Here is a 12,175-nt window from a genome sequence, read left to right on the forward strand (position 1 = left end):
CCGGCGCCGACACGACAGTGTGAGCCACCTTCTCCTCCCCATTGTGTCCGACCGGCGCCGACACGACAGTATGAGCCACCTTCTCCTCCCCATTGTGCCCGAACGGCGCCGGCACGACGGCTGCGTCACCTTATCCCATTGTGCCCGAGCGGCACAGTCACGTGCTCGTCTATAGAGGGGTTCCTTCTTGCCCTCAACTGCGAGAGTATAAAAGCAGCTGCCCCCGGACGCCAAAGGAGGGCTCCGATTTCTTCTGTTGAGTAACGTGCTCTCCCGTCTCTCTACTTCGGTCAACCCGACCGCCAACTCTTTGCGATGTTGGAATAAACAAGTTGTTTTGTTGTTACCAGTCGACTCATGCTTTGCCGGGACCTTCGGATGCTTCCAGTTGCACCCCAGGCCGCCAGGCCAACGCTACCCTTGGGGCTTGCGACCCAGGTGCAACCACGGGCGTCAGCGCCGAGTTCCCAACAACTCGTACCAGCGGTGCGATTACAACAACTGTCTGCCAGCGGTGAGATCGCGACAACGGAGGCCAGCAGCGAAGATATGCAGTTGACTGTATGCTGAGCAGCTCAACAACGATCCGGGAGCAGTGCAACGAGCCCTGTGTGATGACTGGTTGCCTGCAGCGGAACGACTGCGCTGAATTCTTGGCTACGAGGTTTGGTGAGTGCGGGACTTTCTTCTTCTGAGCTTTGCCAGGCTTTTGTTAGTGTCAGAAACAGAGCTGGTAGTTGTGGTTGTCGTTGCTGCCGGGTTAGTTTGCGGCAAGACAATAATAGGCAGTAGAGAAAGCAGCATTCAGAGCAGCCATGGATTTGAAGTCGTTGCGCAAACCGAAATTGCTGGAGCTTGCAAGAGAGTTGGGTCTGGATGTCTCAGACAAACTCAGAAAACCTGAACTGCTAAGGGCTATTCTTGAGTTAGAAGCTGAGGATGACGAGCTGTCGGAATGCCTTGAGACCATTGAGGAGAGGGAGACTGCAAAAAGACAGGAGCGCGAACTTAAAGAGCAAAAAGAGAAACAGGAGCGCGAACTTAAAGAGCAAAAAGAAAAAGATGAGCGTGAACGTAAAGAACAGAAAGAGCGAGAGCAACAAGAGCGCGACCGTCAACACGCTTTGGAAATGAAGCGTCTCGAGATTGTTACGTTTCGCCTACGACGCGCGGTTTAGCCGGCGCAACTGCAACAAAGCGGCAGACATTTTGGCCCGTTCGGCGTCGCCGCTACGCTCCCCGCCAAGCGCGTCCAGGCATGTTCCGATGCCACGTGTCTTCATGTGCGTGTGTGAGTGTATGTGCCATTGTGCCCGACCAGAGGCGCTACGAGAGCAGAAGTCACCTTCTCCTTCCAGCCATTGTGCCCGACCAGAGGCGCTACGAGAGTAGAGGTTACCTTCTCCTCCCAGTCATTGTGCCCGACCAGAGGCGCTACGAGAGTAGAAGTTACCTTCTCCTCCCAGTCTTTGTGCCCGACCAGCGGCGCTACGACAGTATGCGTCACCTTATCCCATTGTACAATCACGTGCTCGTCTATTGAGGGGTTCCTTCTTGCCCTCAACTGCGAGAGTATAAAAACAGCTGCCCCCGGACGCCAAAAGGAGGGCTCCGATTTCTTCTGTTGAGTAAAGTGCTCTCCCGTCTCTCTACTTCGGTCAACCTGACCGCCAACTCTTTGCGATGTTAAAATAAACAAGTTGTTTTGTTGTTACCAGTCGACTCATGCTTTGCCGGGACCTTCGGATGCTTCCAGTTGTACCTCAGGCCGCCAGGCCAACGCTACCCTTGGGGCTTGCGACCCAGGTGCAACCACGGGCGTCAGCGCCGAGTTCCCAACAGGTCGTACCAACGGTGCGACCACAACAACCGTTGCCATCGGTGGGATTTAAACAACTGTCTGCCAGCGGTGAGATCGCGACAACGGAGGCCAGCAGCGAAGATATGCAGTTGACTGTATGCTGAGCAGCTCAACAACGATCCGGGAGCAGTGCAACGAGCCCTGTGTGATGACTGGTTGCCTGCAGCGGAACGACTGCGCTGAATTCCTGCCTGCGAGGTTTGGTGAGTGCGGGACTTTCTTCTTCTGAGCTTTGCCAGGCTTTTGTTAGTGTTAGAAACAGAGCTGGTAATTGTGGTTGTCGTTGCTGCCGGGTTAGTTTGCGGCAAGACAATAGTAAGCAGTAGAGAAAGCAGCATTCAGAGCAGCCATGGATTTGAAGTCGTTGCGCAAACCGAAATTGTTGGAGCTTGCAAGAGAGTTGGGTCTGGATGTCTCGGACAAACTCAGAAAACCAGAACTGCTAAAGGCTATTCTTGAGTTAGAAGCTGACGATGACGAGCTATCGGAATGCCTTGAGACCATTGAGGAAAGGGAGACTGCAAAAAGACAGGAGCGCGAACTTAAAGAACAGAAAGAAAAAGAAGAGCGCGAAAGTAAAGAACAGAAAGAGCGAGAGCAACAAGAGAAAAAAGAAGAGCGTGACCGTCAACACGCTTTGGAAATGAAGCGTCTCGAGATAGAGATGGAACGCGCTCGTAATGGAAGTCAGGCACACGGTGCAGGAGAACGCGTATTGTTCAAAATGACTGACCTGATGCGGCCGTTTAAGCTTGGAGAGGACATTGGTTTGTTCCTGGTTAACTTTGAGCGAACGTGCGAGAAGCAGGGGTTCTCTCGGGAAACGTGGCCACAGCGCTTGCTCACTTTGTTACCCGGCGAGGCGGCCGACGTAGTCGCTCGCTTGGATAGAGAGGAGGCAGAGGATTTCGACACAGTGAAATCGAGTCTTCTAAAAAAGTACAGGCTGTCAGCGGAGGCGTTCCGTCGGAAGTTTCGGGAAAATGAGAAAGGCAAAAGTGAGTCATATACAGAGTTTGCGTATAGGCTTATGTCAAACATGCAGGAGTGGCTCAAAGAAGAGAAAGCGTTTGGTGACCACGATAAAGTTCTGCAGTGTTTCGGGCTGGAACAGTTTTATAGTCGGTTACCTGAGAACGTGCGATACTGGGTCTTGGATAGGCCAGACGTTTGTACGGTGGCTAAAGCCGCTGAGCTAGCCGAGGAGTTTGTGACGCGTCGGGCTCGCGGAGCTAAGGACGGTCAAAAGGGTGAATTTGGCTCGAAGTTTGAGAGGCCGAAGTTCACACCCATGAGAGCAAAGGGGAACACGCGTAGTGTGGATGCGAGTGGAAGCAGTGCGACCGAACCTAAGGAGACGGCGGCAGCCGAAGCCGAACGCAGAAAGCGGTTCGAGATGAGGCAAGCGCGCGTTTGTTATACGTGCCAGAAGCCGGGTCACTTTTCGGCGCAGTGTCCGGAAACAACACCAAAAGTTGTGTTTTTTTCAATAGGCAGCACTGACGAGAACATGAAGCTTCTCGAGCCTTACATGCGAGACCTCCTCGTGAACGGGAAAGAGTGCCGAGTGCTTCGCGATTCCGCAGCTACGATGGATGTAGTTCACCCGTCTTACGTAGAACCCCATATGTTCACGGGCGAGTGCGCATGGATCAAGCAAGCCGTGGAAGCTCATAGCGTGTGTCTGCCCGTAGCAAAAGTGCTTATCGAAGGACCTTTCGGAGCGCTTGAGACGGAGGCCGCAGTGTCATCTATGCTGCCCCCCCAGTACCCGTACCTATTTTCGAACAGGTCCGATCACCTCCTGCGCGAGAAGGGGCTTTTGTTTGGTGAGGCTAGCGTTCAGGCCATAACCAGGTCGAAGGTTCGGGAGCTCGCTGCAAAGGCGGTAGTTGCGGGGCCGACGTTATCGAACAATGAAAAAGGGTCAGAGGTGCAGCAAGCTGACGAACTGAATAAAATTGAGCCTGTAGCGTTGAAGGCGCCAGATACTGGAGAGGAAACGCCCGACACGGGAAAGTTAGAAGAGCTATCTACTGATTTGCTCATCGCGCCTACGTCAGACGGACTTGATAGGTTGCTAAAAGTCAGCCGGTCGGCTTTGATAGCCGAGCAAAAGAAGGATGGTAGCCTAGAAAACATACGCTGCAATGTCAAGGAAGGTATCGCCAGGAAAAATGCGCGTTTTGTGGAACGAGGTGGAGTCCTGTACCGGAAGTATCTAGACCGCAGAGGAGTGGAGTTCGATCAGCTGATCGTTCCTCAATGCTATCGTCAGGATCTGTTGCGCTTGTCGCACGGGGGTTCGTGGTCCGCACACCTAGGAGTTAAGAAAACTAAGGACCGTCTCTTGCAAGAGTACTATTGGCCAGGGTGTTTTCGGGACGCAGACCATTTCGTGAGGACATGTGACACTTGTCAGCGGGTGGGCAAACCAGGGGACAAATCAAGGGCGCCGTTGAGATTGGTACCTATCATTACGGAGCCTTTTAGACGGCTCGTTATTGATACAGTGGGACCTCTGCCGGTAACAGCCACGGGGTACAGACACATTTTGACTGTGATCTGCCCAGCGACAAAGTTCCCTGAAGCAGTGCCGCTTAAAGAACTCAGCTCAGTTGAGATAGTCAATGCACTACTGTCCATATTTGCGCGAGTTGGTTTTCCTGCGGAAATCCAATCAGATCAGGGCACAGTGTTTACTAGCGCTTTGACGACAACTTTTCTCGAAAGGTGTGGGGTAAAGCTGCTACACAGCTCAGTGTACCACCCACAGTCGAATTCCGTTGAGAAGCTCCACTCCGTCATGAAGCGCGTGTTGAGAGCATTGTGTTTTGAACATCGAACTGACTGGGAGCTGTGTCTGCCTGCGGTGATGTTTGCATTAAGAACCGCGCCGCATGCGGCTACGGGGTTTTCGCCAGCTGAGCTGGTGTACGGTCGCTCGCTTCGGTCTCCGCTTCGCATGCTTCGAGAATCGTGGGAAGGCAGGGGCGACGACCCAGTCGTGGTGGAGTACGTGCTTAAGCTCCTCGAACGCTTAAGAAGGGCACAGGAGTTGTCAGGTGAAGCAATGGCAAAGGCCCAGCAGAGGGCCAAGGTTTATTATGATCGGACAGCCAGGGCCCGTCGTTTTGAGGTGGGCGGTGAGGTCATGATATTGCGCACATCGCTAAACAACAAACTAGACGTGCAGTGGGAGGGCCCAGCACGAATTGTTCAGAAACTGTCGGACGTTAACTACGTGGTGAGTCTGCCAGGAAAGCGGAAAGCACAGCAAGTTTACCACTGTAATCTGCTCAAACCTTATAGACAAAGGGAAGCAGTGGTGTGCATGATGGTAAACGTTCCTGAAGAGCTCCCGGTCGAGCTTCCGGGACTAGGCTCAGTGACGAACAGGGAAGACACCGGTCAAGTCATTAGTGACCTTATCAGTAAAGCACCGCTGTCGCCTGAGCAGAAAACCGAACTACACCAGCTATTACAAGAGCTTCAAGGTCTGTTCTCTGAGAGGCCTGGTAGGACTTCTGTACTTACTCATGATATAGAACTTACCTCCCCAGAGCCAGTACGATCCAAGGCGTACCGGGTGTCACCCCGCCAGAGCGATATTATGGAGGCTGAGGTAAAGAAAATGCTACAGCTCGGTGTTATTGAGGCAGGTGAGAGTGATTATACCTCCCCTTTGATTTTAGTTGAGGTACCGGGCAAGGAACCTCGTCCTTGCGTCGACTACCGCAGGCTTAATTCCATCACTAAGGATCAAATTTATCCGATCCCTAACATCGAGGAGCGCCTTGAGAAAGTTAGTAGCGCTCAGTTTATTTCCACCCTAGATCTTGTCAGGGGTTATTGGCAGGTTCCACTTACAGAAGAGGCTAGTAGGTATGCGGCGTTCATTTCACCAATGGGAACATTCCGTCCTAAAGTATTGAGTTTTGGTTTGAAGAACGCGCCATACTGTTTTTCAAGCCTCATGGATAAAGTGTTGCGGGGACAGCAAGAATTCGCTTTACCGTATCTAGACGACGTAGCGATATTCTCCGCATCCTGGTCTGAGCATATGGCACACTTGCGGGCAGTGCTAACCCGCCTGCGCGAAGCGGGCTTGACAGTCAAGGCTCCTAAGTGCCAGTTAGCACAGGGCGAGGTTGTCTACCTCGGTCACGTGATTGGTCAGGGTCGTCGCCGCCCCTCTGAAATAAAGGTGGCCGCTGTGCGAGACTTCCCGCAACCGCGCACGAAGACCGATATTCGGTCGTTCTTAGGTGTCGCCGGCTACTATCAGAGGTACATCCCCAGGTACTCTGATATCGCGGCTCCCCTGACGGATGCTCTAAGAAAGACAGAGCCTCAAACAGTCGTCTGGGACGAGACAAAGGAAAGAGCTTTTAGCGCCCTAAAGAGTGCCCTAACAAGCCAGCCGGTGCTACGATCGCCAGACTATACAAAAGGGTTCGTTGTTCAATGCGATGCTAGTGAGCGAGGCATGGGCGTTGTACTGTGCCAACGGGAAAATGGAGAAGTAGAACACCCCGTCCTGTATGCTAGTCGTAAGCTGACCAGTCGTGAGCAGGCGTATAGCGCCACCGAGAAAGAGTGTGCATGTCTCGTGTGGGCCGTTCAGAAATTGTCATGCTATCTAGCCGGCTCGAGGTTTATCATTGAGACGGATCACTGCCCTCTCCAATGGCTGCAGACCATCTCTCCCAAAAATGGCCGCCTCCTGCGCTGGAGCCTCGCTTTGCAACAATATTCCTTTGAGGTGCGTTACAAAAAGGGGAGTCTCAACGGTAACGCCGATGGCTTAAGTCGAAGCCCCTAACGTAGGAATCAGCCTCAAAATTGTTTGTTACTGATGTTTTTCTTCCTGAGGCAGGATTTTTTTTAACATATTGCTTTTGTTTAGTGTTTCAAAGTGATGATATGCTTTCTAGTGCAATTTTCCAATTTATGGACGCGTTCTGAGTGATGCTAGACTACTGTAAGGAACTAGGCAGTGGTATAAAAGGGGAAAGAGCCTGGCAGGGCTTAGTGAGGGTTGTGCCGTGCTTGCTGACTGAGCGCTTGAGTTTCAGCGTAATTCTAACGCTTGCCGGGAACGAGAACAAGAATGTAAACTCTCCCGAAGTCACTTTGCAGTGTCCCGTGCGAACCTGAACGAGAGAACGAGGCCTTCTCTGTGCGCTGCGCTCAAGAAACGTCGAGGGACGCCCGACTTCGGTTATGAGCATCATCGAGCGACATCCCTCCGGACAGCGGATGCAGTCCCCTGTCCATCGGGATCTCCTTCCCCCGGCGGGGCGGTCTGTTACGTTTCGCCTACGACGCGCGGTTTAGCCGGCGCAACTGCAACAAAGCGGCAGACATTTTGGCCCGTTCGGCGTCGCCGCTACGCTCCCCGCCAAGCGCGTCCAGGCATGTTCCGATGCCACGTGTCTTCATGTGCGTGTGTGAGTGTATGTGCCATTGTGCCCGACCAGAGGCGCTACGAGAGCAGAAGTCACCTTCTCCTTCCAGCCATTGTGCCCGACCAGAGGCGCTACGAGAGTAGAGGTTACCTTCTCCTCCCAGTCATTGTGCCCGACCAGAGGCGCTACGAGAGTAGAAGTTACCTTCTCCTCCCAGTCTTTGTGCCCGACCAGCGGCGCTACGACAGTATGCGTCACCTTATCCCATTGTACAATCACGTGCTCGTCTATTGAGGGGTTCCTTCTTGCCCTCAACTGCGAGAGTATAAAAACAGCTGCCCCCGGACGCCAAAAGGAGGGCTCCGATTTCTTCTGTTGAGTAAAGTGCTCTCCCGTCTCTCTACTTCGGTCAACCTGACCGCCAACTCTTTGCGATGTTAAAATAAACAAGTTGTTTTGTTGTTACCAGTCGACTCATGCTTTGCCGGGACCTTCGGATGCTTCCAGTTGTACCTCAGGCCGCCAGGCCAACGCTACCCTTGGGGTTTGCGACCCAGGTGCAACCACGGGCGTCAGCGCCGAGTTCCCAACAGGTCGTACCAACGGTGCGACCACAACAACCGTTGCCATCGGTGGGATTCAAACAAGATAGAGATCGAACGCGCTCGTAATGGAAGTCAGGCACACGGTGCAGGAGAACGCGTATTGTTCAAAATGACTGACCTGATGCGGCCGTTTAAGCTTGGAGAGGACATTGGTTTGTTCCTGGTTAACTTTGAGCGAACGTGGGAGAAGCAGGGGTTCTCTCGGGAAACGTGGCCACAGCGCTTGCTCACTTTGTTACCCGGCGAGGCGGCCGACGTAGTCGCTCGTTTGGATAGAGAGGAGGCAGAGGATTTCGACAAAGTGAAATCGAGTCTGCTAAAAAAGTACCGGCTGTCAGCGGAGGCGTTCCGTCGGAAGTTTCGGGAAAATGAGAAAGGCAGAAGTGAGTCATACACAGAGTTTGCGTACAGGCTTATGTCAAACATGCAGGAGTGGCTCAAAGAAGAGAAAGCGTTTGGTGACCACGAGAAAGTTCTGCAGTGTTTCGGGCTAGAACAGTTTTATAGTCGGTTACCTGAGAACGTGCGGTACTGGGTCTTGGATAGGCCAGACGTTTGTACGGTGGCTAAAGCCGCTGAGCTAGCCGAGGAGTTTGTGACGCGTCGGGCTCGCGGAGCTAAGGACGGTCAAAAGGGTGAATTTGGCTCGAAGTTTGAGAGGCCGAGGTTCACGCCCATGAGATTAAAGAGGGACACGCGTAGTGAGGATGCGAGTGAAAGCAGTCCGACCAAACGTAAAGAGACGGCGGCAGCCGAAGCCGAACGCAGAAAGCGGTTCGAGATGAGGCAAGCGCGCTTGTGTTATACGTGCCAGAAGCCGGGTCACTTTTCGGCGCAGTGTCCGGAAACAACACCAAAAGTTGTGTTTTTGTCAATATGCAGCACTGACGAGAACATGAAGCTTCTCGAGCCTTACATGCGAGACCTCCTCGTGAACGGGAAAGAGTGCCGAGTGCTTCGCGATTCCGCAGCTACGATGGATGTAGTTCACCCCTCCTACGTAGAACCCCATATGTTCACGGGCGAGTGCGCATGGATCAAGCAAGCCGTGGAAGCTCATAGCGTGTGTCTGCCGGTAGCAAAGGTGCTTATCGAAGGACCTTTCGGAGCGCTTGAGACGGAGGCCGCAGTGTCATCTATGCTGCCCCCCCAGTACCCGTACCTATTTTCGAACAGGTCCGATCACCTCCTGCGCGAGAAGGGGCTTTTGTTTGGTGAGGCTAGCGTTCAGGCCTTAACCAGATCGAAGGTTCGGGAGCTCGCTGCAAAGGCGGTAGTTGCGGGGCCGACGTTGGCGAACAATGAAAAAGGGTCAGAGGCGCAGCAAGCTGATATTCAGAGCACGCCCGAACTGAATAAACTTGAGTCTGTAACGTTAAAGGCACCAGATACTGGAGAGGAAATTCCCGATGCGGGAAAGTTAGAAGAGCTATCTGCAGATTTGCTCATCGCGCCTACGTCAGACGGACTTAATAGGTTGCTAAAAGTCAGCCGGTCGGCTTTGATAGCCGAGCAAAAGAAGGATGGCAGCCTAGAAAACATACGCTGCAATGTCAAGGAAGGTATCGCCAAGAAAAATGCTCGTTTTGTGGAAAGAGGTGGAGTCCTGTACCGGAAGTATCTAGACCGCAGAGGAGTGGAGTTCGATCAGCTGATCGTGCCTCAATGCTATCGTCAGGATCTGTTGCGCTTGTCGCACGGGGGTTCGTGGTCCGGACACCTAGGAGTTAAGAAAACTAAGGACCGTCTCTTGCAAGAGTACTATTGGCCAGGGTGTTTTCGGGACGCAGACCATTTCGTGAGGACATGTGACACCTGTCAGCGGGTGGGCAAACCAGGGGACAAATCGAGGGCGCCGTTGAGATTGGTACCTATCATTACGGAGCCTTTTAGACGGCTCGTTATTGATACAGTGGGACCTCTGCCGGTAACAGCCACGGGGTACAGACACATTTTGACTGTGATCTGCCCAGCGACAAAGTTCCCTGAAGCAGTGCCGCTTAAAGAACTCAGCTCAGTTGAGATAGTCAATGCACTGCTGTCCATATTTGCACGAGTTGGTTTTCCTGCGGAAATCCAATCAGATCAGGGCACAGTGTTTACTAGCGCTTTGACGACAACTTTTCTCGAAAGGTGTGGGGTAAAGCTGTTACACAGCTCAGTGTACCACCCACAGTCGAATTCCGTTGAGAAGCTCCACTCCGTCATGAAGCGCGTGTTGAGAGCATTGTGTTTTGAACATCAAACTGACTGGGAGCTGTGTCTGCCTGGGGTGATGTTTGCATTAAGGACCGCGCCGCATGCGGCTACGGGGTTTTCGCCAGCTGAGCTGGTGTACGGTCGCTCGCTTCGGTCTCCGCTTCGCATGCTTCGAGAATCGTGGGAAGGCAGGGGCGACGACCCAGTCGTGGTGGAGGACGTGCTTAAGCTCCTCGAACGCTTAAGAAGGGCACAGGAGTTGTCAGGTGAAGCAATGGCAAAGGCCCAGCAGAGGGCCAAGGTTTATTATGATCGGACGCCAGGGCCCGTCGTTTTGAGGTGGGCGATGAGGTCATGATATTGCGCACCTCGCTAAACAACAAACTAGACGTGCAGTGGGAGGGCCCAGCACGAATTGTTCAGAAACTGTCGGACGTTAACTACGTGGTGAGTCTGCCAGGAAAGCGGAAAGCACAGCAAGTTTACCACTGTAATCTGCTCAAACCTTATAGACAAAGGGAAGCAGTGGTGTGCATGATGGTAAACGTTCCTGAAGAGCTTCCGGTCGAGCTTCCGGGACTAGGCTCAGTGACGAACAGGGAAGACACCGATCAAGTCATTAGTGACTTAGTCAGTGGATCACCGCTGTCGCCTGAGCAGAAAACCGAACTACACCAGCTCTTACAAGAGTTTCAAGGTCTGTTCTCTGAGAGGCCTGGTAGGACTTCTGTACTTACTCATGATATAGAACTTACCTCCCCAGAGCCAGTACGATCCAAGGCGTATCGGGTGTCACCCCGCCAGAACGATATTATGGAGGCTGAGGTAAAGAAAATGCTACAGCTCGGTGTTATTGAGGCAGGTGAGAGTGATTATACCTCCCCTTTGATTTTAGTTGAGGTACCGGGCAAGGAACCTCGTCCTTGCGTCGACTACCGCAGGCTTAATTCCATCACTAAGGATCAAATTTATCCGATCCCTAACATCGAGGAGCGCCTTGAGAAAGTTAGTAGCGCTCAGTTTATTTCCACCCTAGATCTTGTCAGGGGTTATTGGCAGGTTCCACTTACAGAAGAGGCTAGTAGGTATGCGGCGTTCATTTCACCAATGGGAACATTCCGTCCTAAAGTGTTGAGTTTTGGTTTGAAGAACGCGCCATACTGTTTTTCAAGCCTCATGGATAAAGTGTTGCGGGGACAGCAAGAATTCGCTTTACCGTATCTAGACGACGTAGCGATATTCTCCGCATCCTGGTCTGAGCATATGGCACACTTGCGGGCAGTGCTAACCCGCCTGCGCGAAGCGGGCTTGACAGTCAAGGCTCCTAAGTGCCAGTTAGCACAGGCCGAGGTTGTCTACCTCGGTCACGTGATTGGTCAGGGTCGTCGCCGCCCCTCTGAAATAAAGGTGGCCGCTGTGCGAGACTTCCCGCAACCGCGCACGAAGACCGATATTCGGTCGTTCTTAGGTGTCGCCGGCTACTATCAGAGGTACATCCCCAGGTACTCTGATATCGCGGCTCCCCTGACGGATGCTCTAAGAAAGACAGAGCCGCAAACAGTCGTCTGGGACGAGACAAGGGAAAGAGCTTTTAGCGCCCTAAAGAGCGCCCTAACAAGCCAGCCTGTGCTACGATCGCCAGACTACACAAAAGGGTTCGTAGTTCAGTGCGATGCTAGTGAGCGAGGCATGGGCGTTGTACTGTGCCAACGGGAAAATGGAGAAGTAGAACACCCCGTCCTGTATGCTAGTCGTAAGCTGACCAGTCGTGAGCAGGCGTACAGCGCCACCGAGAAAGAGTGTGCGTGTCTCGTGTGGGCCGTTCAGAAATTGTCATGCTATCTAGCCGGCTCGAGGTTTATCATTGAGACGGATCACTGCCCTCTCCAATGGCTGCAGACCATCTCTCCCAAAAATGGCCGCCTCCTGCGCTGGAGCCTCGCTTTGCAACAATATTCCTTTGAGGTGCGTTACAAAAAGGGGAGTCTCAACGGTAACGCCGATGGCTTAAGTCGAAGCCCCTAACGTAGGAATCAGCCTCAAGATTGTTTGTTACTGATGTTTTTCTTCCTGAGGCAGGATTTTTAACATATTGCTTT

This window comes from Dermacentor variabilis, chromosome 1 (genome assembly GCF_050947875.1).
Source record: "Dermacentor variabilis isolate Ectoservices chromosome 1, ASM5094787v1, whole genome shotgun sequence".
NCBI classification, from domain to species: domain Eukaryota; kingdom Metazoa; phylum Arthropoda; class Arachnida; order Ixodida; family Ixodidae; genus Dermacentor; species Dermacentor variabilis.